We start from the raw sequence: 23761 nt of genomic DNA on the forward strand, positions 1-23761 counted from the left end.
ATCATGACAATACCTGTCAATAAACAGGTGGTATTCCGCCAACCCTTGTCAAGTCATCCATGTTGAGTGTGCTTGTCACAAGATATGAACAAGACTAGGAGGTACAATTCAAGTATCCCAGCCGTACCATCTCCATAATTAGTGAGTGAGTATGGTTTTAAACTACAATATTTCAGCAATATAAAGCCGGGTAACACCAGAAATGGGCTTCACATACTGAACCCAATGAGGAATTGAACCTGGATCTTTGGTGAACAAGCAAACGCTTTAACCACAAGGCTATCCTACCACACCTCTTCATAAAAAACTGTCATTAACTACCTTGTCTTCTTGTTCATGTCTTTATATTCATCATTAGAACCTTAGAAAAAAGGCTTTTTTTTATTTATCAGTAGACAAATAATACGTAATATATAGCAGCTTGGGAATTGATTAAATACTGAAATGTAATGTTTTCTTCAAATGGAGAACACCGTTATAAACCACAACTACATCACAAGCTTTTGAAACAGAGTGATCCTCTCTCTCTGTGCCTTAACTGTGATACAAAGATGTTTCTGAAATAAGATCCCCTTTGAAGATGATAACACTCATTTTAATCTTTGAATTTTGCTCAAGAAGATGAAGCTGAAAAATGTAACATTTTGACCTTTGGTTTGTTGCTTATCTCCAAAGATTTGCACAAGACCGTGGCATGACTACATCATTGCCTTGAGAACCCTCATGCTCTGAAATATCGTTAATTTTGCAACAGTAGCTGTCTTTCTGTAACAACTCGTCATTCAAGTTTTATGAACTGAGTCAAGTTACACATACTCTGTAGCAAGGAAAACATTTATCCTAAGCCTTTGTCCAATTCTTTTGATTCAGGTGACCTAGGAAAATATCACATGTGTTTTTTTCTACTAGAACCAATTATTCTTCTCCTGCCAAGCCCTATCGTGTGTCTACAGAAACAGAGGCAGATTATAGATAAGGTTATGTTTGTCTCCTGGGTGGTGATGACCTATACAAAATATGATGATAATGGCCACTATTTTAAAACATAATACTTGACATGGGAAACATTTCTTTTTGAAACTGAACAATGCCACTTGTGTGGGTATTTGAATAAAAGATTTTTTCGATCTGTTTTGTTTGAATGGCTACACAATAGGACGTAAATATCAAATTTAAAAAAAATATCAAATTTGAATATTTCCAATTCTTTCCTATGGGCTTGACATTCTATCAAATTATGAAAGAATGAAAGGTATTTGGTATGTTTGAACTTTAAACACAGAAAACATTATGATATCAGATTTGTTTGGGGAACGTTCCCAGAAGCAGCCAGGAAGTCATGCACCAGATTACTGCACCACCTATCAACATGCAGGGTGGGACGCGGCCATCTTAACGGAATCTCACAACATCACATTTTGTCTTTGCTTGTTGACCAAGCTGGATGAGGCTCCTGGCATGCACCTAAAACCACAAAATAGCTGTCTAATTTGCCAGAGGAACCCATAGACTTGGGGCTGAGCAGGTAACTTCGCTTTTGCCCTTTGCGGTAATGGTTCCAGCACACGGCAGCCATTATGAGGGTTGGAGGGTTGGAGGCACAAGCCTTGAAATTGTTTACAGCCTGCCAGTATGCATGCTGGAATTCATGGAAGGTTCGGAGGAGATAAAAATGTCCGGACCCAGGTAGAGTTGTTCCTGGCTAAAACACCATGAACTCGGAACAAACAGTCTTTGGATGACCATCTGCCGATGCAGGGCATTGGTAGCAGAGGAACCCATCCTGAACCTCTTTTCAAAGAAAAACTATTAGCAAGAACACATACTTCCTTCTTATTTATGAGCAGGAATCCTTCTGATCTTCTCTGACCCACATATTCAAAGAAACATGTCAGCCGTGTTATGAAGTTTAACATTTTAACAACCCAATCACATCCAATCCCTCACCCAATCCCTACCTTTTAACCTAGATACGAATTGGTAATAATCAGGACCTAATGTTACCACAATAATTTAGAAGGAGTACTTAAAGAACAGTTGACATAAAACATTCTCATCTGTGCAATGCTTTCAACGTGTAGGAATTTCGCCATTTCCTAAATGGGCTAATCCTCTAACGTCTATTGACAATGATATACCTGATAAGCTAATGGACAATTTGGCAATATGGTCAAGCAACACCAACTTGTGACAATTGTAGGCAAATCGGTCAGTGGCGTGATGAACTGAGGCTAATGGCAGCAATCCATACCTCCCGATCTCATGGCAGTACATCACCTTCCTCGAACTGCTAGACCTTATTTGCTAATGGCGCCAGAACCAAAGACGAAGATAACGCTGTGGCAAAACACCCAACAATGTCTGTGAGAATGCTTGCATTCATTATGGGGGATTAGTCTTCAAGATATTACACAAATTATTTTGGGCATGATTCCATTAGGAGTTTATTGACCATCAAAGCATTAGCCTTTGTGAATCATTGTTTTTGTGGTTCCACGTGTCCTGTGTAAGTTAAAGGCAGTTGCCTTGGGTGTGCTGTATATTCAACAGACCAGCATATTCCCAGTAATAACACCTGATGTCCTCCATCACATCAAAGACCAACGAAGCCATTATAACAAGTGTTTTTCCTTTGTGACCCCTGATGACCTTCAGCTGAGTGAGAGTGGGAAGTGCTACTATTCTCTTGACAACTTAATATTATGGAGGGGAGTTAACCCACATAGGGCAGGGTTCAGATCAAAATAAGGGCATGTCTCAGGAGTGGGTTTTTGACCCCCAGCGGTTATGGGTTTGTAGGGGTTTGCCACCTTTGTACTTATACTGAAGACACAGGGGAGGGACAGGAGGGAGAGGGGGGTGGACAAGGTGAGAGGGGGTAGGGGAGAGAGTTTTGGGGGAGAGTGAGTTGGATGGGAGAGAGAGAGGAAATAAGGGGTGGAATGGATTCAGGAGGGTTAGTAGGAGGGGAGAGAGAGATGTGGGTAGAGAAGGGTAGGAGAGAGAGGGTGGGGAGAGAAGGGGTAGGATGGATTGAATAGGGGTAGTAGGTGGGGAGAGAGAGATGTGGGTAGAGAAGGGTAGGAGAGAGAAGGGTGGGGAGAGAAGGGGTGGGGTGGGGTGGGGAGAGAAGGGGTGGGATGGATTGAGTAGGGGTAGTAGGTGGGGAGAGAGAGATGTGGGTAGAGAAGGGTAGGAGAGAGTGGGGTGGGGAGAGAAGGGGTGGGGTGGGGTGGGGAGAGAAGGGGTGGGATGGATTGAGTAGGGGTAGTAGGTGGGGAGAGAGAGATGTGGGTAGAGAAGGGTAGGAGAGAGTGGGGTGGGGAGAGAAGGGGTGGGGTGGGGAGAGAAGGGGTGGGATGGATTGAGTAGGGGTAGTGGGTGGGCTGAGTGGGATGGTAATTGTTGTTGGTGTAAGAATAAGACCACATTTTGCTGCATTAATTATAGTGGAAGAGGCACAGAAAATAAATAATGAACAAATCAAAACTACACATATAGGATTAATGTAGAAAAATGCCCACAAAAATATAAAAATATTTTCAGCATCAACATCATCAGTGATGTCACATTGTGATCAGTCTGAATCCAAGGTCACAGAACAGCTTCATTTGAGACGTTACTCTTCATTTCCGTATAAAGATTATCCAGATGGAATGCTGATACTGGCGTGAAAAAGAGACTGGAGGTCTTCAGCAGACACACACAGTACAGGGTCAGGGATGGCGAGGAATCAAAGGCTGGTAGGGGAAATGAGTATTATTCCCTCCAGGTCCCACCTTTACCTACAACCAAAGGCCAGGCGGGTACTGGGTGGTCAGCGTCCCCTGCCATTATGAGATAACAATAGCTTTGATCAAGTGAAGGCAAGCATGGTTGGAGATACCTCTTCCAGCCCCTGCACTGATAGGAGAACCATTAGCGCTTGTGATGGCGCTCACTTCAAATAGTCACCTACTAATATCTACAGAACATGACCACAAGGATTGATTGAAGAGGCAGGGGATGAAAAGTAGATAGAAAATGGCCAAATGAAAAACAAAGCGCCTAAAAATAGAGAAGAAATAATCAATATCGTAAATTTCCTTTGAAATCATAATTAATTTGAAGATCAAATATCACAACATATTCCATCTTCCAAAATGCCACAATTTTCTAATTTTGCACACCATTCATCTTTTCAGCAGGTTATAAAGTAAAAATATCTTCGTCTAGGCAAACACCATCATATTTATCTCTTTATTTCAATTGAAAAACCTTAATTGAAAACTTGACATTCAGGACATGGTGATAAAGAAATTCCACATTTACTACAATTAGATTGAGGGCTCTCTAAATATTTCATATTATTGATTTTTCGTAAATTTGTGAAAAGGCTGGATGTGATTAAATTACCATCTACCTAAAATGGGTCAAATCAGCAGACAGGTGCCAAAGTTGACCTAGATAGAGAGCAGCACTCACATTTCTGATGAGGTTGCAATTGTTGCCCCATCAGACTGAGTCTGTTATAGGGTCCGTAACCAGAGCATTGAGAAACATGTTCTATCAACATCATCGCCAGAAATAAGCGCTAATCAATAAGTAGTGATGTTCTCCCCGAATTCATCTACACTTAATAAAGACAGATGGCCTGGTAATGGTACTGTGAGGTGAGGTCCGCGTCTCAGGGAGGGTTGCATAAATCCAGGGGAACACGGACAGCTGATGCTTGGGCTGCCTCTGATTGGCATTCAACAAGCTTGACCGACATTCTCCTCCCCAAGAACTCCACGGTGGCACCACTCAGCTGGACAGTCCGTCCAGTGTAGACCACAACCATCACAGCTCCAGCCTCTACAGGCTACTTGAGTTTGGTTAAACCCTCAAAAGTGAGGTGCTTCTGTGAGAGATGGACTACAGTGTGTCATCACAGAATCTGATGATCTCTATAGTCTCAGGGGATGGTGTTAACCCTTTATATCATTCAGAAATATCTCTACAGAAATGAATGAGTGAGTAAGTGAGTCGTTTTTCAGCTGTATTATAGTGTACTGGTCCAGGCACACCAGCAGGTAATACAACCATCCTTCACAACCAACCAGGTCACATTTCCCAACAACACACCCCTCATCAGTCAACTCTTACCAAAAATATTGGGCACTGGGGGCACATTTTGTCTCCGAATCCCTACAGGGTTACAAAGAATACTGATGATCTATTCTGCCTCTGAATCTCCAAAGCTTCAACACAAAGGCCAATAAAGTAAACCTTTTACCAAATCTATTTTCCAATCATTACTAAAAGCTGTCAATATATAAATTCAATCATTACTTCTCAATCTATGAATAGTGATTAGATCCTTCTGAAACCAAAGGGGGCGATCGGTAGCCAAGTGGTTAAAGCGTTCGCTTATCACACCGAAGACCCGGGTTCGATTCCCGACATGGGTCCAATGTGTGAAGTCCATTTCTGTGTCCCCCACCATGATTTTGCTAGAATATTGCTAAAGGCGGCGCAAAACCATATTCACTCACTCACTCTGAAACCAAAGCTGCTCTAAACATAAAGCCATTCGGTGTTAGTTGGTCAAACAGATTGTTATTCAACCTGAATTTGTGCATGAAACACCAGCAATGGTTCCTGTTACACACGCATATTCCAAGCCAGCCCTTCAAGGGTTAACATGGATGAGATAGGGCAGATATGAGAAGATTGTCTGTCTGGCCGCCGTGATTGTCATGTCAGAGATCTGAGTCCAAAACCAAGCCTCAGATATCCTTGTCCTCCACATCAAGCTACAGACAGCATGGCTGTTCAGGCCAGGAATCAAGACAGTATTAACTCTTGCATGTTGGTCTAAGCAGTGAGCCTTGCGTGTCATCCCAGACAAGATAGTGACAAGCCTATCAATAGATAGACTGATAGTATGTAAACACACACATCATATGATCAATCTGGAAATACAATGTGTCAACACAATGGTAATTGATCCAGGAAGATATAGGGAAAGGACATGCCACATCCCCTGAATAAACACCCTTAACATCATTGCATTCTTCCTCCTGCCCATTCTCGTTTCTATGAATAATATTTCCCACCAATACAGCCAGTGCCTAACAAATGATTAACCGGGCAACAAAAATTTACATAACTGTTACATCTGTCAATAATTTTTTGAGCACGCAATGCAAAAAAGCCTTTCCTGAACACAAAAAAATTTCTTTACCAAACTGCCATTATGCATGGTTTCCTTGAGGAACTATAAATGGTCTAAAAACAAGATGGTAATACAGATGCCGACCACCTCTCTACCTGAAATGTGTTATTGCAACAAACTTAAAGGGCTCTGGGAAAGGAAGAGTTCACACTGTCTAACAGGTAACTAACAGGTTCTTTTGGTCTTGGATCATCTGGTTGGATGCCGTTAGTTGGAACCTTCTGGCAGCAAATCGCCCAGTTCACCCCTCCATTTAACTGGGGAAAGAGTGTGGTGGAAAAGAAAAGAAAATGTAGATAACATGAATCTTCCCTTCCTGGCGTGTATGTTTTAGCCTGCGGTTATTTACTGCTGCCCCCTGTTGTGTGTGATAGTTGGCGCAGAAACACAATGGATTAGGCTTCTCAATTTTCTGCCTCGTAATGTCCGACTTTCTTTTCCACTGAACTTACTCTTCTGGTAACTGTTTCCCTACAGAATCACTGGCAACGGAGCGCATTCTGTAATGGAGAAATCACTCGAATCTGTTGATTCCGGAAGTAGAGTCAACAATCCCCGAGGGAGAGTTGAGTGATTTCTCCGACTTAAAGTGAGTGAGTGAGTATGGTTTTACGCCGCTTTTAGCAATATTCCAGCAATATCACGGCGGGGGACACCACAAATGGGCTTCACACATTGTACCCACGTCGGGAATCGAACCCGGGTCTTCGGCGTGACGAGCGAATGCTTCAACCACTAGGCTACCCAACCGCCCTCTCCAACTTAAACATGTTATAGTCGATATACAATTTTGCATAATGACCGATCAGTTTTACTTGTTAAATTTTGTTTATAATGGCTACTTCATTCCTAGCTCAGAATAAACTGGAACACCAATAGTGTTTATAATCATAATGGTTGCTGCAATTAAAAAACAAAAACAAAGATGTATCCTTCTTCAAGAGTACGAAATAAAAAAAATTAACTTGAAATACTGCTCACAAAGAATTTATATATCACCCCAAAAAATGTGATATGGGTGTGATGTTTATACTACCACAATCAAAGAAATATTCCAATAACACATTGACCAATTTGAAAATCGAACCTGTTTTGTCATCATGAGAAACAGACACTCCCACCACTACACTACCCCCATGCCCATGTGATTGGAAGAGCTGGGCTCGAAAACTGTTGACTACGGTACACCATGTGTTGAGGGGAGACTAACATAACACTGGTAGGTTTCGTTTGCCGAGTTCACAGCTCCCGCCGAGCACCACCATCTTTTTAGAGTTACCTCCCCTCGGACCACCAACAGAATACCGGTGCAGTATAAACACTAGCTTTACCCATCATTGGATGTGGTTGTCATCACGTTTTTCATGTTCCCATCATCAACCCTACAAGCTTCTCAATTACCCAAAAAATATTATCAAGAGACTATTAAGTCAACATCATCAGCGAGGAACCTGGCTTTTCATTAAGTGCTATTAAACATCTTTGCCCAATGGACAAATGAGGCAAATCAGATATTACATTGTGGGGTTTCAGGTTCGTCTTTGAAAAGATGCAGTCAAATGGTCAAATCCATCTTTGAAGCACACAGAGGTAATCTGGCCATAATTCAGATGAAGGTTAGATCTTTTAGTGCCGTAAGTTAACAAATGTACCTTAAAGACTTTATAATTATCTTCTTTTGATAGGAGAGTATTTTATTGATTCTGTTATAATCTCTTCTGATTGTTCAATGACCTTGATGAATTGTGTCAAATATATGGACAAGGGCTGGTTTGAGCGAAGGGGGTTTAACACGTGCACATTGGCAATATTATGGTTATATCATAGCAGAGTCATACCAAAAGAGGTTAAAAAATGGTACTGCCTGGCGTTTGACAAAAGTAGAATAAACAAAGACTGTCTGGCTTGGAGTTAGTTTACTGCGTCTGTGTGGGGTATAATGTTTAACTCCGGCCTGGTATCTTAGTGGGCTTGAACTATAAATTTATCATTATTCCGGACTAGTAGAAGCAGACACACAAACACACACACACAAACAAACACAAACACAAACACAAACACAAACACAAACACAAACACACACACACACACACACACACACACACACACACACACACGCACGCATGTCGTAATGTGAGTGAAATCATCTTGAACACAATGTTAAACCCCATTACACCTCACTAATGTCAAACAGGTGAGACAGCTGGGTTTCTAACTGGTATGATGTGTTAGTTCTATCAGCTTTATACAATTTTACCAAAACCCAATGTCCTGGCATGGAGTTAACAAACAGACAGTCATATCAAGACCAACATTTCGTAGAGAGCCTTCAGTGCAGATTGAATCATCTGGCAGCTGTAATTTGATGATTTTGTGTAAGATTTTTATGTTTTTTAAATGAACATCCATCCAGTACCTAAAACTGAAAATGTTTTTCTATATTTAGTGCTGTCTTTTTTAACACGATGACTTATACTGAATGTGACCACAGATATTTTCAAGCAAGTGACATTTGGTGCAGAACTGGAGGTGGTGTGTTTAGCTTCCTGTACTCGGAAAAGGAGTGGGCTTAGATAGTCATTATTTTGTTGTTAGTGCTGCTTTAAGGCCAGATTGTGCACATAAGTACAGGTAATAGCTGTTGAATGCTTAGATATTTAAATATATATACATAACGTTACCATAGAAGGCTATGGGAAAACATTTGGTTGTGAGTAGCCTGCAGGAGAATCGTTCCTTGTGACGGCAGTGGCCCATTGTGAGTACGAGGATGAGGATCAGGCTCCTCTAACCAAGGGATCAATACACATGGATGAGAGACCTGCTTGTGCATGTAATAAGGTAAAGAGAGAGGCACACAAAAATACTGAACGTGGTAGAACTTGCTGCAAAGAAACATCCACGGAATTGATCTGTTTTTAAGAGAAATCAAGAGAGATGGGAAATAACGCATTCCCAGATGACGCAAATCCATCCATGGAATATGTTACATAACAGATTTCCTGTGGCTGGGGAGGAACTTGGTTTTGTGTACGTACTGCAGTGATACAAAGAGCCAGACAAACTGAACAAAGACCTTCAGGGGCCATCAACAGTCTAAAGAGGTTGGGCAACATGAAGACTTTTTACATGAAAAGTCTAACTACATTTCAGAATTGGAAAATTCTATAAGTCAACTTATTACAAGCATCAGGTTTCAAAGGCATTCCGTCAGATGCTCAAGTAACATCTTAAAGAGTAAATGTAATGGGTTTTTTTATTATTCAGGAACTGTTTGCTGGTTCATTGCTTTTTGATAAATTAATACTTTTTCAAATATCAAAAAGTTTATTATCTGCCAAAGTCAAACTGACAGACTGGTATCCCACAGCGCCATTTACATCACTTCAATGTCATTCAATTCAATATGGATCCCATGGATTAATGCCACACAAATAAGCTTCTAATTGATGAAATATTCTCCTAACTCATTTCCTTTCACAGATGACAAAGAAGACATGCTGCAAAACCTTTTCCGATTGGTTACTTAAGATGTTGTAGTTATCGTCATGGTAACACCCAAAGTGCAAACAGTTATAAGAATGAGCATGACTCCGAATTATTGAAATTTTCTTCAGACTTTTTAACAAGTGCTATCTATGCCAGAGGCATATTCAACTGCAAATATAAGCATCAATAATTTGTCATATTTTCATGCTGAAAGTAAAGATAAGGCTACGATTATGATACGAGGACACTGCCAATCATCACTGATGAGACCTGACTACCATTGTCGGTCGGGTGGGGCTGAAGAATTCATCAATTTTCTTCTGTAATATTTACTCAGGATATGCGCGTATAGCTTCAGGTCAGACTACATTCCTTATGTATTGGACAATTGTGTACATATTTTGTGTCACTTTAGGCTAAAATGAAAAAATACTGTCCATTATAGGTATATGTTGGCAGGAGATAAAAAATGAAATATAATATTTTCTTGACAACTAGTTATACACATGATAAAATTTCAAGGAGAAATGTTGGATTGGTCATGATACCACATCTTAGACCAACAACTTTTTATGTAACAAAGAGCATTATTATTTTGAAACATACAAGTTCTTGACAACTATTTACAGGTGCGATACTAATTCTGTGGTTGCGATGAGTGAAATGGCAGAATGGTCAGGCAACAGGAAGCAAGTATTTTGGTATTGGTCCAATACAACAACAGTGTGTCCTGGAAGGCCTACTTACACCGCCATAACTAACACCAAAGAAACAAGCTCACGACAGTACCAAATATACAAAGTACGACCATGTTATCTGATGGTATTGATGACAATCGCTGCCTCTATACAAAGAGTCTTCTCAATAAAATAAACCAAAATAATTGCAAAAAAACAGTTCTGTCTCTCAGTACTTTGACAAAAAGCTACAATCTTGCATAGACAGACATACAAATAAACTACTGCAACGTAATCTCCCACGAGACGCCATCGCTTTCAACAATATTCGGGTGTATCTAGTACAGACTTGCATCAAGCACCAATTACTGTCAAATTGGTGTTATTACATCTTTCAGCAAACCAGAGCATCTCGAATCCTTGAAAGAGATCTTAATCAACAGATTACACGATAACATCAATAACATTTGCAGCATTGATAGGAAATAAAATTAGATCACCTACAGCTCATGGTTTTATGGTCCTAATGCTGGCATTACATTAAGATGGAAAGCCTAAATACATTCTTGCTTCAACTAACATATATTTCTCATAACACGCTATCTCCAAACATACCAAAAATTAATATTCTTTAGTTTTACACAAGATTCAATTTTATGTTTTCATGTGAAACAATAATTCATATGAAACTGATGAAAAGATAATTTAAAAAAAAGAGCCTATTGAGGTCCTATTAAACCTGCATTATTCCAACAACAGTATTGTTCCGAAACAAGTCAGCAGTCGGCCATTATGCTGCAGAAGCTTGTGTCAAGTCAAAGCATGAGTGAGTTTGATTTTACGCCGCTTTTAGCAATATTCCTGCAATATCGCGGCGGGGGACACCAGAAATGGGCTTCACACATTGTACACATGTTGGGAATCGAACCCGGGTCTTCGGCGTGCCGAGCGAACGCTACCCGACCGTCCCTCAAGTCAAAGCAAGTAAACTGATCGGCTCCCATACTAACACAAACTAACAAGAACCTTGTAATCTCTCTACACGTTAACAATATACATATATAATATGATGGTCATCAAAAGGCAATATACATCATATCCTTATAAAAGTTTTCTAATCAATGGAATGAAGTGAGTGAGTGAGTGTGGTTTTATGCCTCTTTTAGCAATATTCCAGCAACATCACGGCGGGGGACACCAGAAATGGGCTTTAGACATTGTACCCATGTCGGGAATAAAACCGGGTCTTCCGCACGACGAGGGAATGCTTTAACCACTAGGCTACCCGACCGTCCCTCAAGAGAACTAAGAGAAGGCTTATAGTGAGCGTGGCTAAAAACACCTTCTGGTACATAGAACTACAGACAACTGTCACAGTCAACAAGTATGAGTTTACAAGTTATGTATTCTCGAATAGAAACTGTACTTAATATATGTATGTCCCTATCCTTAAATAGGATTATCTAAAACTTCTTATCAGAACTCCGATGCCGAGACCATAAAAAGATCAGGTTGTTTCTTAGGCCTGATTAATATTTAAAAAAATGTATTTTTTCATCTTTCTGTTCATGTTATATTGAAGGAGTTCGTCCAGCCTTCTTATATCGAGGTATGGCTTCAAGAGTTGGGGAAGATGTTGCACTAATTGGGCGATACTAGAAATAGTGTTGGCTAAAAGCATAGTCTTGTAGGTATGGCCGGCCTCAGTTCCTGCTCTACCAGAGAATGCTTCCATGCCATATATAGACGTCATGTGACTACTTGCGGCAATGTAGCAGTCATAGTTTGTCACAAAGTACATTTGGTCTGCCAAGCATGGACATTCTTGACAAGGAAGGATGAGATTTTTTAACCGAAAAATGTCTTGATTTTATTTCTCCGTGTGAAAAAGAAGCATAATAAAATGATGTATGTCAATCAATCATCGAAGAGTTCAAAAACTTTCAATTTTTTTAAAATCACACAAAAAACTCAAATAGCATAACAAAACCTTTACAGATTTCAAATGTCAGAAAATACTATAAATATTTTCATGAACGAAATACCATAAATAAATATTGAAATAAACCATCCCTCACACAAGCCACATCTACATTGGGCACATCTCAGGAGATGAAGAACAAGAGTTTAACAGGAATATCAACAAATGAGCCTCATAAAACATCATTAAATCTCCATCTTCCAAATATATAATATGGCTGGCAAATCTCCGGCTGAATCCTTGAAGAGAGGCTTGACGGATGGCAACTGAGTCAGCCCCTGCAAGGCTGTGATGGCATTAGGGGCCCTGTGCTGACGCTAATGGTGGGGCCAGCGAGACCCGATTCATCATTGTGTAACATGCCTGATAGGGTTGGACAATCATCATTATTTAATACTTTGTTTCACAAACTATATCGTTTTGCATGAAAACCTCTCCTTATTTCCTCCTAGAGCTTGCTGTTATTTGCAGTGATAGATGCTGATATAAAGACTCTGTGATCTCTCCAATAAAGATGTCAGTGCTAAATGTGCAGCCAAATATATGACATTTCTGTTACATATTAGCGTCAAGAACTGCGTTACCTTTGTTTAGTTCTAGGCCGCGTTCAAGAAAATCTTGAAAAAGACATGATCTTAGAGCCAGGAGCGCAATGACAGTCACAGCGCTAAGATCATTGGTTTAACATGACCTAGTAAATATCTGCTAGCAAATTTGTTGTACTGACTGAATCAACTATATATCTATCTCAGTAGACAAAACATGAATGTGAACACTCCAATCTGATAATGGCTGAACTACAAAAGCAATCTGCAATAGAATGTTTCTCTACCTGACCCAAATACAACTTACAAAAGAAACAAAGGTGTTCATTGTTACATAATTGGCAATCATTAACAAGTGCTGGAGTGATTCCTTGCCGGCACATGAGGTTCCTATTCTGTCAGTACCCCCCATACACTCGATCCCAGGAACAATACCCCACATTCTTGTCAACTCAGCACAATAGCCACACAGGTGGTAGTGTACATCTAACCTATGTAGACTACAAATCGCAAATTCTCTTTACTCAACCGACCTAATGGAACAGTGCTGAGGGGTAACGGAGGACAGGTAGAACCACCACGAGGCCTCAGTACATCTAGCCAACTACAGGTGTTCATAGGGACAGGTTTACCTAGCTCCTTACTCAAATACAGGTGCTAACGAGGACAGGTATACCTATACGTGATGCTAACAAGGACAGGTATATCTACACCTGACCAAGTACAGATGCTAACGAAGACAGGTATATCTACACCTGACCAAGTACAGGTGCTAACGAGGACAGGTATGCCTACACCTGATCCAAATACAGGCACTAACGAGGACAGGTATTCCTACACCTGACAGAAGCACAGGTGCTAACAAGGACAGGTATACCTATACATGATGCTAACGAGGACAGGTATATCTACACCTGACCAAGTACAGGCACTAACGAGGACAGGTATACCTACACCTGACCCAGGTACAGGTGCTAACGAGGACAGGCACTACTTGGGGTAATAACTGTGCACCTTGTTTAAGTGAACTTTTTCACAGCAAGGATATTCTTCATGTTTTCAATACACTGTTCAGAATTCAAAACACAAGACAAAATTCTTTGACAACATGGAAGACATACTCCAAAGAGCAGCGAGCCAAACAAGAAAAATAAATAAGAACGTAATAGTTTTTTCACAAGGTGCGTCTGGTAAGAAATCTCTACAATACAGTCTCAGATTTCTCTCAGTGTCAAAAGTTCAACAAGTCTCAGTCAAAAATATTTTTTCCACCTCAGTGTCAAATTGTGTTGACCACTAATATGATGCTGTTATGGTCCTGTTGACACTTCTAACTCGGCACTTCCTGAGGCAGGGAGAGTGTGTAGAATTCCTCTACACCACTCCCCTAGCAACAGATTTGGACAGGTTGAGTGTCACAGCTTTAATAGCATGCACTTCCTGCTAATAACAATTTCAGTCACAAGGAATATTCCAAGAATTTTCTGAAAACATGTCAACACAGTCATCTCCTTTCACAAGTGACATTTGTACAGGACTCTGGTGGCAGGGCTTCACACTTGCCACGGCTGAATGACAATAACGGAAGTGTCCAGGTCTCTCCCCACACACACTACAGCAAAGCACTTCCCCAGGAGCTTGTGGGGACGGCAGCAGGGGAGGGGAAGGAAGGGAGGGGGAGGGGCGGGATGGGGGAGGGGCGGGATGGGGGAGGTGTGTGTTCAGGTATCTCACAAAGCCCCTCCCCAGGAGCCTGTGGGGGCAGGCAGCATGGGAGGGGAGATGGGGGGGGAGAGAGAGGGAAAGGGGTTTTCCAGGTCCTTCCAAACAGACAGGAGGACACTTCCCCAGGAGCATGTGGGGACAGGCAGTATGTCAGGAGGGGTAGGAGGGAGGGCAAGAGAAGGGGGAGTGGTCTCTCCAGGGGACAGGCAGCAGGTCAAGAGGGAGGGCAAGGCACAAGGAGGAGAGGGAATGGTGTGTGGTGATCAGGTCCTCCCTCCTTTCTTCCCATATATTATTTGAGCACTTCCCTAAAGGACAGAGGTGAGGGAGGGGAGGGGGGAGGATGCATAAAGTTAGATCTAAATATCTGCTCACATCTGTAATGCCAGAGCACTACACCTGAAGCCCATACCCCATTAGCAAAGTCCTCAAAATAGACAATAATTTAACATCTAAGAACACCTATCCTACTCATTTCCTAGCACAGTCCCAATCTACAACACGAGGCTCCTCGTTACAACATATCTGCAGCAATATCACTGAAGACGACTTTATTCATGAAAGAATAAGTTTATAAACCAAACAGAACATGGTTACCTACGCTCCTTTAGATAGCCTATCTTGCAAACAGAACCATCTAGATGAGGTCCACTCACACTAACTCACATCCAAGACAAGAATCATCCCTCACACAGGTGCCACAGCATGTTTACGAGTTACAAATAAATCTGATGTTTCATATTACTGGTTTAATTAGCCACCTGCAGATTTTAATATCAAACACTGCTGTAGTCACATTAACTTTGCTTGATGCACCACGGTGATAACACAGCCAGCACCGCCGTATCACGGCCGGAAAAAAGATGTTTGCTTCTGGGTACTAATGGCTCCATGCTTGATTGATAGCCAGAGTACAAAGGTATAAATGTGTATGATTGGGATATCAGCCAGGTAGGAACCTGTGCAAGTTGTTCCCCGATGTCCACAGGTGCATGCTGGCACATCCTACCTGTTATCATGGTTGGCAAACATTCAGGTCACAAGGTGCAGGTGGGCCAGTGGTGCAAACATTTCAGTCACCAGAGGTAAATGTGGCCCAGTGGTGCAAACATTTCAGTCACCAGAGGTAAATGTGGCCCAGTGGTGCAAACATTTCAGTCACCAGAGGTAAATGTGGCCCAGTGGTCTAATGCATCACAATTCTGTTGGATACAACAGTGCAAGAGTTTTGCCCCTTAGCTATGCCAGGATCTGACAGGTCATGGGTGTAATCCCAGACTAAGCCTGATCTAGATCCTTGGTTGTCAGCACTCATGGGTTCCATGAAAGTTGGAACATTTGACCTGCATCATTTATAAGCCTTCCTCTCACATGAAACTGACATGATCAGATACAACTGAAACACGGCTCAAAGTGGCATTAAACCATCTCAAATAATCAACACGCTGAACCACCCCAAGATTGACATCTGAATCTTCATAAAAGATTCTTAGAAAATATCATTCAGTGAGATGCCCTCAAATCCAGTCCACTATAAAAGACGGCTGGCCCTCTTGAGCTATAAGTAGCCTAGCAGGGGTCTAATGAGCTAAATATCATTAAACTGGCAAAGCCGGAGATAACCAAATGTCGTATCAAGATGTCCACCTGTACTGGCATCTGTGATAAAAACTGACCACTCAGTCTAGGACCTGCCAGACTTCAGTAGCCAAGCTTGTTAACCACTTACATGTCAGATGTTAACCCCTTGGGTGTCAGATAGGCCGGTGTCAGCTATGTAACACACTTCAAACTGAAGGAGTAAACCCCAGAACACTCCAGGCTTAGAGATATGGACTAGATAGGAGGTGTTTGCATAATGCTCTTAAGATGTCCAGAGTCTCCCTCAACCGAACACTTGACATGAGACAGTTTGAAATTACTGAAAATAATGCTATCCGCTCCTTTTCAAGTTTCAATTTCAGACCCTAAATCCCAACAGCAAAAGACACAGAAACATTGCAAGAAAGCGTACACATGTGTTAAGACTTGTTAGAAATTGGGGGTAGAATAGGTCTTCAGCAACCCATGCTTGATGTAAGAGGTGACAGTGCTTGTCGTAAGAGGCGACTAACGGGATCGGGACCTTTCTTGCTGTCCTCTACGATATGGCTGATATGTTGCTGATGCAGCACTGACAGATACAGGATTTCCCTTACTTCTTTTCATCCGTATATATACCACGCAAAAGAAGTTAAAGAACACCCGATATTTTCATATAACTATGTATAGGTGGTAAGGTAGCCTTGTGGTTAAAGTGTCATCACACCGAAGGCCCTGGTTCAAATCTCTACATGGGTACAATGTCTGAAACCCATTTCTGGTGTCCCATAACATGCCAAGACATGACTTTAGTCATATAAAAACATCCGGTGTGCTTCAACTTGTTTTGAGTAGGAAATAACGCCAACTTAAAACAGGTAGGATTTTCCTCGCCATCAAGCTAACCCACCTAACCTTGAGAATGCTGATGAAAGACATAACCCTAATAATTGAAAGGTAATCCTTTCAAATCCTAAATCCCATCCTACCCCAGGAAGAATGGAGCTGCCATCACCTGTAGATCCCCACCATCAGGATCTCCATCCTCATTGTGTTCGCATCAACGATCCTAACGACAACCTGATGTGGCCAGCACCAAGTCGTGAAGGAACTTTTAAAAAACATTTGTCTATGCATACTTCGGAAATAAGAATCATAACGTGGCTTCGAATGCAACATGAACAGGTGTCTGAAATTGTTACAATTTTCTTCAGCTTCCTCAACAGGTCGAATTTCGCGTTTCCTTCACGACAACTTAAAGACCTTGACTGCGTTGTCTCCACATGTGTACAACTGCATACCCCGTCCAAGTATGTCTGAATGGGCATTACCTCCATTACTGGATAACCAAGGTGATGGTGGACGCCAAACTCCGGCAAAATGTCCATTTGACAATGCAGGTTGACATTTTCAAGAATTTGACACTAATTTGGAACATGTGTTGGTGCTGCACTTGCTTCTACCCTGGTTGGAACGCGTTCCTTACACCTAGCTACACTTTACCTGCTACCCAACTTAGTGCTGTAGCCCTGTGCTGACGACTTCTCAAAATGTCTTTTGTATATCAACACAATAATTGTGAAAATATGCCCCAGAAAATATACTAGGGAACAGACATATCTAGACATTGACATCAAATTACTTAAGGTAACTTTTTACTGATACTTTTGGCAAAAACGTTTAAGTCAATTAAAAAAGATATGCAGCAGAAAAATAGCATCTTGTGTTACAAAATAATAAATTGCAAGTGTTTCCGTGGCATTTGATTGGCTAACCAAGATAACAAACAACACTCATGTTTCCATAAACCAAAAAACACACTAGGCCACACCCACTAATGGACTTCCGTTTGTTAATTGGCGGATAATAGTGGCGCTAATGTGTTGAATTATTGCGTTGAACGATGTAATGATCTTGTATTGTTCATTTTTTTTGTGTTTATGATTAAATTAGCAGTCTGTGAAGCTATTATTGATGACAATTTATTTACGCGGACTTAGTGTGCACAGTTGTATAACGTTAATACCTCCACAAACACATAAAATATTGTCAATTCTTAAAAAATCTCAAGAAAGTTTTGGGTTCATAAAATATTCGTTCAAAACACCATCCTTGATAGCTGATCCCTGATTTTTTACAGCAACATATGAAAATATTTTTTGATCGGGAATCGGAATGATGTATTCCAAGGGAACCCATCACACTGACAATTCCACGTTTCGATTAGTTCAATCTTGTTCAGATTATTCTCTTTTTGAAGTGCTATTATTTTAGTTGAATATTATGTTATTAATATTGGAGGTAATTCGTAACCCTATCATCATAGGGCAGTGTTACACAATTACCTAACGAGGTTACGTCATATGAGCTATAGCTGTCAAGCCCAGCCAATCAAATTATGCTCTCTCGTCATGTGACAAGCCGCAGTTAGATAAAGTTGTGAGACAGCTGAACAGGCCAATCAGAGGAGAGGGCTCCCCAGGCCAATCAAACAGGCTGCTTTTATTGGCTCTTGTAATGAAATAATGAAATGAAAATGGCGGTTTGGAGGGAAACTAGGAGCAAACTGACATTGATTGTCGGAAAATGACAGCATCCCTGGACTGAAAGTTGATTTGTAACTCCGAGATTTGTTCATGTTTCTTCAAGAGCAGACATGTTTAATGCTTCTATGCATCAATTTGCAAGAGATACGGCTCCATTACTGTTTCAATTCAATACACAAGAAGCCCACCTAAACGTCTCTCATAAACAACATGTAGGAGGTCATCGCAACTGTTTTATCAAGGAGTGCTGGTGTCTCAGTAGCTGGATGATTCAGTGGCCTCTTGTAAAAGAATTTAACTTATGATCAATGCCAGAACCTTGTTGCACAAAGTCATCGTAGCACAAGCATAAGTTTGTGCTGAAGTTACGACAGTTATAGCATTAAGCCATCTTAGCCTTAACACTATCATAAGTCTGTGTTGAAGTTACGATAGTTACAGCATTACGTCATCGTAGCACTACCACTATCGTAAGTTTGTGTTGAAGTTGAAATAGTTGTAGCACTACGCCATCGTAGCACTACCACTATCAGAAGTCGGTGTTGAAGTTACAATAGTTATAGCTTTACGCCATAGTAGCACTACCACTATCGTAAGTCTGTGTTGAAGTTACAATAGTTATAGCATTATGTCATCGTAGCACTACCATTATCGTAAGTCTGTGTTTAAGTTACAATAACTATAGATCTACGCCATCGTAAGTCTGTGTTGAAAGTACGATAGTTGTAGCATTACACCATCGTAAGTCTTAAGTGTAACCTAAGTCTTAGTGACATGCTAAGATGGCTTGGAATGGGTCTAAGATCAAGTCAGTGTGTTGAAATATACTCTTGATAAGGCAATCTGAAAGAATCATCCATTTTCTCAACTACCATTTAAAAAGCACAAACATAAGAAACCTATGTAAGCAACATTTAAAATGTAAACATGATCGACATACTTTCTGCTTCATGTTTCCCCGATCAAACAGCATTCAGTAGAGCAAGTATCGGTGATATTGCATGACAAATATACTTGACAAATAAACTAATGCAGTTATATATGCTGTAGGAAATGGCCAACATGTGTGCATTCCTAATTACAGTCCCCCACCGCCAGAGCTTGTTCCCCATCTCATTACAACGAGGAAGTTTACCAAAGTGTCAACCTCCAGAACAGGAGAACAGGTGCCCTCATACTGCACACTCCCAGTTCACAAATTCAGAAGAAAATTGGAAGAATATTCCCCACAACTCAAATGCCAGAACAGATATGAGTTTTGACAAGACTGAATTTTGATTTTTTTCAAATTACTCAAAAAAACTTATTTTGAAACTCTACCATATATCATACTAATTACTTTGGTCACATAATCACACTCACCCATAACCAACTCGATCGTAATGTAAAATGTATTTCATGTTATTAGTTTTTCAAGGATCAAATAGGTTTAATGTGTTAACCACATATATATATATTCATGTTTGACCAGACTAATCTGTGTTGGCGTCATTAATCGAGTTTCATCTAAGCCGTTACCGTGTCAACAAGAATTACAAAGGATTACAAAGGAAGGATGGAACCTTTACTTGAATGCAGACTTGTGACATATAGTTACACTTTAAATAATTTACTAGTGGGCAGCTTCAGCTATTGTTCTCTGTCACAGGTGTGAATAAATGGCGTAATTGACGCCAGTAGTTGGGGGGCTGATTTACACATTTCCATGAATGAAGGTCAAGAGTTGAAACAGAGATGAACAAATGGCTACTTTCACTTTGTTCTAGGAAAACGAGACGTGAAGAAACAAGACCAAATTTTATAATTGCTTCCGCAATGTCCTTGGGATTCCACATTTGCCGGATCAGAAGTGCATTCTCTTGCTGTTATTTCCACTCGGGTGTGCAAATCTATATGATTTTCTGTTGAATTAGATATAAAAATATTTTCAAGCAAAATGCAACCCAAAACATTGAATTATTTTCTCTTTGCCCTTTGATTTGGTCTATTTCAGGTTTTGAAAGACTAAATGACACAAAAGAAGTGGAACAATTGATTCAAACTTTCTCGTTTTGACGTTATTTGATTCTCAGAGGACGTTTTTCTTTTACGAAGCCTCAAAAGTTTAAAGACGTTGAAAGCACAGCGAGCAGTCTGCAGGTTGTTGATGAATCAATACAGCATTGTAAACTGAGGGGCTTCCCTTCCTGTCTTCAAATCTGAAGAGTGGCTAAAAGTATCGGCAAAACATCTCTCTCCGATGGATTGGAAACCGAAACGTCAAATTGAGGCTAAAACAAGAATCACGTTCCAAGCATCAGCGTTCCGTTAGACGAAGGATCATCTTGTTTAATGGCCTCGATTAGAACAAACAGCAAACCACACATAATAATCCACAAAACTGCTCTTCCTAAAGCTCTAGAATATCTTTTACCTAATCCTTCTGCCAATAATTGGTGAAAAATTACAGATCCTGAACTAGCTCCATGTGCTCGCGAGGCAGAGAGCATCCAGGATCTGGGAGAAACATTTTTTTCAAGGTTCCATGTTCATTCTTCAGAGCAAGCTGCCGCTATCGAAACATAGACCGCCAACACATGACTGTACAGAATTAACCAGCAGTATTCCAAACCATAGCAGCTATCAACATACAAATAGACCTCAAATATGATGGACTTGCACGGCATGTGGTTTGCACATGAAAAAACTACCTCACTGAATGTCCGAAAAGCTAACAATATGTGAAAAAGCATTTCTCCCATGTGGAAGCGGAGGCCATGTTATTCTGAAGAGGAAAGAAGGCGGGTGGGGTGGAAGTGGAATTGTGGGTAGTATCAGGTGACATTTGATCAAATACCACTTTCTTTACAACTAATATTGCTTCAACCCATCACAGAATTTCATTCACGCATCATATAAGAAACATGATTCATGTCATAACAGAGATAATTTATTTCTTATGGTTTACATAAAACAATGCAAGCCATGATTGAAGAGTTTCAAACTGATACGACTTCAATCAAATACCCTATTACCAAGAGCCTGATAAATTTCATATCGCACTGAAGTCAAATAGCTTTATCTAATACAAAAACATGTCGGATAAAGCAGTGGGGGCATTGTTTTGATAACATCTGGCATTTCAATGGATGAAGGAACAAAGTTTATTTAGAGAACAATACATCTGTGTTTGTGACCGACCACGACTATTTACTTTTCTCTCATTAGCTGAATGAAGCAAGACCCTCATCCCATGATACAACAGTTGGGGAAACAGCCAGTAGCATAATTCCGTCATGTCAAGCAAAATGTTGCCCTGCTCATAGCAACACTGATAAAATACTTCCCACTAATTCTCTGTATTGATTCAAAAATTGTTTCCAGTTAAGCAATCGCCAATTAGATGGATGTAGCTTACTGGCTTTTATTAGATTGGTATTTTTTGTGGTTATAACGGGGATTGGAATGAGACAAAGAATCCTAGCAACGGATATACTTAATGCTGGGACCTGGGGTTGCTGTCAGACCGGGTGTTTTGACACTGATGATAAATGGACGGGATTAATTGATGAAACCAATCGATATAGAGAGTGGGTATGGTTTTACGCCGCTGTTAGCATTATTCCAGCAATATCATGGGGGGGGGGACACCAGAAATGGGCTTCACACATTATGTCCATGGGAAGAATCGAACCCAGGCCTTCAGCATGACGAGCAAACACTTTAACCACTAGGCTACCCCCATGTGTTAACATGTATATTGTGTAGAGCATCATGACACTAGACGTGTAATGATACGATACATATCCCAATACTATGTGTGTGATATGATTCGTATCCCGAGTTGATATTCTTTGTTTTTGCAGGTGAATCACAACCCTGAATCATTTGTTAAGTAATATCAGAGATCAAAGATGTTTTTTGGGTTTGGTTTGGTTTGTTGTTTAACGCCGCACTCAGCAATATTCAAGCTATATGACGGCGGTCTGTAAATAATTGAGTCTGGACCAGACAATCCAGTGATTGATAACATGAGCATTGATCTAAGCAGTTGGGGCCGATGACTTGCATTAACTAAGTCAGCGAGCCTGACCACCCGATCCCGTTAGTTGCCTTTTACGACAAGCGTAGTCACCTTTTACCGCAAGCATGGGTTGCTGAAGACATATTCTACCCCGGATCTTCACGGGTCTGATCAAAGATGGGATATTGTAGGGCAGAAACATATTGGTAGAGGGCGCTGTGAATGTTATGCTATTTATTTCCAACCATGAAATACTAGAGAATCGGCGTAAGCTGGTGGTTGAACAGTTTCTGTTATTATTCGTGTTTTTTCACCAATAAAAATTCTAATGAAACATATCGTATGTATCATGATACATGGGTCGTAAATCGATGTATTGTATCATGGGCCTCATATTGTGATACAATATGTATCGCCGATCGTTACCCCACTACCACTCGTATGACCTTGGTAACAGAAGAGTGTCAGAATTAGCTACAGCCAGGTGTTCCATTTCTTGTATTTCAAAGAATCACCAACAGAAGATTGATTGTGTGGGTATATTTAGGATAATCACCACAATTAAACTTCAAACAGCCAGAACTGCAAGATATTTCTCAGTTTACATGCCAAATGTCCCACCCCCTCTGAAGCTCGGACCTTTCACCTCGGACAATGTAAACATCTGTAGATGGGTTATGTAAGACATATATTACCAGGCCTAGGCTTGTGCCAGCTACCTAATGAACAGGGAGGGGTGGGGGGTGGTGGGGAGAAGAGAGAGAGGAGGAGAGAGAAAGGGAAGGGGAGAATAGGGGGGATGGGGGCTGCATAAGGGGGTGGGGGTTAGGGTTGCTTGGAGAGTTGACAAGGGTAGGGAAAGGTAGAACTGGGTTGGATCAAGGATTATGTGGGGTATGGGGTTTCAAGGAAAGGAAGCTTTGTTTTGTTTTGTTGTTTAACGCTGCACTCAGCAATATTCCAGCTATATGACGGCGGAGTAAATAATTGAGTCTGGACCACTCAATCCAGTGAT

At 40.8% G+C, this 23761-nt stretch overlaps 1 protein-coding gene across 5 annotated transcripts in view; it reads right to left on the reverse strand.

Annotated features, from left to right (window-relative positions):
* LOC139444776 (E3 ubiquitin-protein ligase PDZRN3-like) overlaps positions 1-23761 on the reverse strand; it is a 295562-nt gene that overhangs the window by 40885 nt on the left and 230916 nt on the right. The window lies entirely within an intron of this gene.

This window comes from Haliotis cracherodii, unplaced genomic scaffold (genome assembly GCF_022045235.1).
Source record: "Haliotis cracherodii isolate W230 unplaced genomic scaffold, xgHalCrac1.p SCAF_6, whole genome shotgun sequence".
NCBI classification, from domain to species: Eukaryota; Metazoa; Mollusca; class Gastropoda; order Lepetellida; family Haliotidae; genus Haliotis; species Haliotis cracherodii.